Below are 6000 nucleotides of genomic sequence, written 5' to 3' on the forward strand. Positions count from 1 at the left end.
AGGGATCCGTCAGCCAACAATTTAGTAATCCAGACAGTAATTAAGGTAATTAATGAATAATTAATAAAATAATAAAAGTTATTTATTGATAATTAATAATAATAATAAAGACTATTTTTGGATAATTAATGGGTCTGATTTAATTAGAAACGTACAAAGTTTATAAATATAAGTTAAGAATGAGATAAAAGATATTTTTCTTTAACCCAATTTTATTAATAAATCATTAAGTAAAATTGTTGACTTAAATATCATAGTACTTCACAAGTACCTCCTCAGTAAATTAAAAGATTCAAGGATTTCTATAAACAATTTGAAAACTAAGACTCGAGAGTATAGAACGATTAAGTTGGAATTAGATCCTCGACTTCATAAATTGAAATATTATTTTTTGAATTTTTTTCAGAAATAACTAAATATATTGATGATTTATCTTGCACAAAAATATATGAGGATATGAGATATTAGTATTTAGTGGTGGTCTGATATTTCAAGTCCAAAATTAGTACACACAAAAATTAGTAAATAAAATTAACTTGTAATCCAGAAAAATTGGAGAGAACATGTAACAAGGGAAAAAAACTGTACAAGATAAATTAAATTAAGAAAGTATTTATATCAGAATTCCAACGAAATTACTTTCTTGAAAATGTCCTTCTCATAAGAATAGATTTTCGAGAATATCTAATTTAGTTATTATTAAACTTTTAAGAGTAATATATTAACTATTGAAAGAAAACTTTAGCAACTTCATAACTAATTGATCATTAACTATCTCTTTTTTACTTATTTATGTACGAACACTTAATAAATATTGTAGTAAATATTTTGTTCTCTTGTACTCAAATTAATTTTCCGAAAGTTTTAAATTGCTTTGAAACGTCAAACATGGCTAAAGTTATTATCACCAACGTTGGGAAATTGCATTGTCTTTCCTTTTCTAGGGGCCAAACGTTGTTGGTAAGCAGAAAACTAATTAGAAATCGTCAAAGTGATTGAAAATTAAAAAGATTAAGAGCGACCACTGTGGAAGTTAGTGCCACAAAAGTTTTAGGTTTTGAAATGACATTGAACCTACCTGTTGCTAGCTTACACTAATTAATATTCATATTAACTACCTTCTTATTGGTCCAACATCAATTGAAATGACTTAGGATTTTATTAAAATAACCATGTTTGGGGTTCTTATTACCGATACATCACTGAATGTTAATTTCATGGGATTATGACGATTGTGACAGAAAGTGTGAAAGAAGATAAGAACCAAATATATTTATCAATTTAGTCATATCTTTTGTACAAATTAAAAAGGATGATGTTATATATATATATATATATATATATATATATATATATATATATATATATATATATATATATTCTAATCCAATTTTCAATTATCCAAAGAGTATTCAAACAATTTTAAATCTCAATTTTTATTAGTATAATTTTTTCCTCAAAGTTTAAGAGATTAAATGTTTCATTTTTAACCCAATGACACCATTCCAATCTCAAGTAACATTATTAAGATTTATCATCATTGTTCATTTTCAAATATGAAATCTCGTCATAATTTTATCTTTAAAAAACACTTAAACATTTGAAAAGAATAAAAAATATTTAAATTATTTTAAATCTTGATTTATAAATCATGTGAGACAATGGGACATGATAGAAACAATATCTATTACAAATAAATATATAATTATTGTAGTATGTTAAATAATTAATATATCCATTTATATGACATTTATTTATTATAGTGGATCTTAATATTTAAATTTGCTTAAGTATATTTAAATTAAAGTAATAATCTTATTAATATGATTTGAAGTATTTATTGAAATATTAAAATGAATCATCATTGAATTTTCGTGTAAAATTATTTGCCATATGGAATGAGTTTATTTTGTATGATATTGAAGAAAGTAAGTAACCTGTATAAAAAAATATTATATATTATTTGTAATTGACTTTTGAAATAAATATATAGATATTATTATAATATGAAAGACATACACTTATTATTTGATTCAAATTTACTGTTTATAATTATGCAAACGAAAATAATAACAACAACATAATCCAAAACTTCTAATGTTAGCCTTATACAGAAAAGATATTACATTTTTAATATTATATTATTTAATATTATATCTTTCCCATTTATTTTATTTTCTTTTAGTTAATATTATAAAGCAGTTAATATTCTGGAAGTGGTTCATTTTTAAAACAGTTTTCAAACGTGTGGGTGTGCCATTATTTCCACAATAATCTCTTTTAACGTTAAATACTCTGTGATGGATATTCTGTGATGGTTTTTGGAGTAATATAGACTACAGAAAAATTTCATATTAGGTCACTGAGCCTACTCTTTCCTTCATATACATCACCATCGTGTTTTAAGAGTAAGGGTTCAAAAACCAGAAACAAACAAGCGTACAAACAATGGCTGGAGGTTGGTCTTTCTGCTTTTATTCTTGTAAATCTGAATATGATTAAATGTGCTTGTTTGATATATTTAGATTTATTGAATCTTCACTATGAATCTGTTACATAATTTTTACATCTAAAACTACTAATATCATTACCTACTTTAATATTACAATGGAAAGAATTTGGTCAAAATCATACGAAAATTCAAAAACCAATAAAGTAAATCTAAAACCTAAAATTTTAGATGTTACACCAAATCAACAATTTCAAAAAGCAGCTGAAGCCTAATGGTGAATATTCGAAATCATAAGAGGATAAAAGAGAATAGTTTATGAAAAGAATTTGAGATTTCAAATTCTTACGTGTTAGTAGCTGCGTAAGTAAGATCTGAAATGTTACCAATTTCTAAGAGGCAATGCAGTTGTTGAATTCTGATAGTTGCAGTTAAGCTGTCACGCGTAACCATTGAAGAATTTAACAGCTATTTCTTGACCAACCAGTAGAAATATTTACCTATTCAACACCATTATTTTATTTTAGTGAAAAATAATATTTTGACATACACAATTTTTAACCTTCATTTCATATTTTATTTTATTTCTAGAAAATATATACATATATACATTTATTCTTTTATAATTATTTTATTCTTGTAATATGTATTAGATAAATGTAAATATATTTCATCTTATTGTTACTATGTTTTATCAAAAGAAAACTCTTGATAACCTACACTTACTTCCATCTAGTTTTTCTATGAATAAGATTTATATACTAAGTCATACTAGTTAGGTTAGTTAAGTTTTCTTTTGGTTTAAACTAGTGCCCAAATACATATTATATCAATCCAATTTATACAAAATTTCAGGTTTTCGCTTCCTCCACCTCCATTATTACTAATTACACCCCATATTAACAAAATGAAACTAAAATATTCTTTCATTACATCATTAGAAAAAACTCTTTTTAAAAATTATTATATACCTTCCAAAAAGTTTGTTTTGAAATGTATATTATTTGTTCCAAAAATTTCGTTCCGAGAATTTTATTTCATAAATGAAAATCATATCCTAGCAATTTTATTAAATTTATTCCATTTTTTTTAATTTTTAATTCAAAAATCACTTTTATGAAATGTAAAATAATGGCTTTAAAAAATGTAAGAGTGCACCACGAAATTATAGTAGAGCAGGAAAAAAAACCAAATTCTTAACAAATGTACACTAGAAATTTTGAAGTTAATTTTACAAATGTATAAGATTAAATTTGTATATTATAATTTGATGAATAATTTAAAGAAGATACAACGTTAATGAAACATGAGTTCAACACATTAACATTATTCACTTATATAATTTTTAACTTTCTTATTTTGATTTAATAAAATTTAGATTCATAATTCAAATTTTTAATATAATTTAAGTATATTTATTTTAACGTGAGAATTCTAATAATAAATATGGTTACTCGATTCAACCCAGCCCAGTCCATTATGGGTTGACCACTTAATGAGTCAACCCAACCCGGTTCATTTATTAGTGAGTTAAAAAAATTTGAACTCGGCCCGATCTACCACGAGTTGGTGGGTTAAAGGGATTGACTTACTAGCTCATTTAATTACGAGGTTTTTTTAAATCCAAAAAAAATTACAATTCAAATGGATAAAAAGACAGTTCAAAATAAATAAAAAATTAACATACAACTTAAATGTAATCCAAAAACAAACTCAAAAAGCGAATAAATAAGTTTATAATATATAATTTTTGAGTCATTTATGCATTCATAAGATTAGAGTCTTCAATGGATAAATTTATAAATTTATAATATTTTGCTATCTTGAAACATCTTTTTCTTTATTCTCATTTACAATACAATCAAAAAAATGTTAACTAATAATATTGACACACAAAATAATAAATAATTAAATTAAACTAGGTGGGTTGATGAGCAAACTCGACTCACACGAGTTCAATCTGGGTGAGCCGAGTTGAGAATTGACTCGTATATAAAAATGTCATTTTTTTAAAACTCAACCTGACTCAAACCCGTAGTAGACTGATTCTAACCATTTTCATAACACTAATATAAATTCCGGATATTTTTATTTTTTTAGTAATCATTTTATTGGTATGAAATAAAGTATGTATCATGATAATTAATTTCACTAACTGCAGCAACATCAATCTGGAACGTTTTTTCATTTAAAAAAAAATTCTAAAGAGGCTGAGTCTAACATAATTCAAACCATCTCTAGTTTTTTTTTTTGAAATAGTCATTTTAATTTAATTATGGTGTATCTGTTAGTATATATAAAGGAATTTTTTATTTGATATTTCTAAATTTATCCTTTAAAAATATATTTTTTAAATTAAAATGATTATTTTATCAATACTATCTTTTTAAGTAAATGTTTCTTTAAATTTAATATTTTTTATTTGACTATTTTCTTAGATTTAAGCATTTTATTACAAAATAAATAAAAACAGTTTACAATAACATTACAAAATATATTTTAATTTTAGGATTATAATAATAACAATAATTTTACTATTTTTTATTATAATAAAAAAAACTATGAACACACATGTAATGTGTTTTTACTCTTGATGAATAAAGTCTTTCATACTGTGTAAATTTACAAATATTTTTTAATTAATTAAAATAATTTTTTAACCTGTTTGTAGAGTAGTAACGTAAAAGAAGTTAATTGATTTTTCATAAATTATAACTGAATTAAAACTACGAAAAACTATGAAACATAATATTTTTTTAACAAAATCTAAAGGAGCAGTTAAACCTAAAATTAAAGTGAAAACTATTGCCAAAGTTGAAAAATCTCACAACTTGAAGTGTACAACTGTGATGCTTGAAAGCAATATATGCGCACGCTGTAGACAGAAAAGCTTGCCCCAATTTCACAAGCATTCTCAGTCAATGTCGCATTTGCCATTCTTCTGGATATATTCAATTTTCCACGAGTGCCACCAAAAAAAGGGAAGCCAAGACTATACTGGAAAAAAAAACTGAAAGTAACAGCTTTGAGTTGTATTTGAAGCAACACGCTGAATGGGAAACACGAATCACACTTCTATGACAACTGAAAATAGGAGATGCCGCATCTATTCAGTGTGGAAATACAAGACACAATGGAACATCAAAACAGAGGCTGTTGAAAATTACTATGATACCAAATGCCATTGAATAATGAGTTTCACGGACAAGTCTCAATATTTTTTAAATATTTTTAACTACTACTTAAGTTTGAACAATCTATATCACTTTATTCACGTTGAATAATAAATTGCCAAGTTTTATCAAATATTTTGGAATGGTATTAAGTATAGACTAAATTCAAAGTCTTATTTCTAATAGAAATAATTAACAATATTATAATCTTATCACCCAATATTAAAAATATAAAACTATTCACAATTCAAAATATAAACCCTCCTACGTAATTTGTATCTCGATTCAACTACTACGCACAGAATTGTGAATGTCTTAAAGTCTTGTCACAGTTTGATACACAACCAGAGGTTGAAAAGGTGTGAAATGAGAAGCTAA

The sequence above is a fragment of the Vigna angularis genome, chromosome 10 (genome assembly GCF_016808095.1).
Source record: "Vigna angularis cultivar LongXiaoDou No.4 chromosome 10, ASM1680809v1, whole genome shotgun sequence".
In the NCBI taxonomy this organism is placed as follows: Eukaryota; Viridiplantae; Streptophyta; class Magnoliopsida; order Fabales; family Fabaceae; genus Vigna; species Vigna angularis.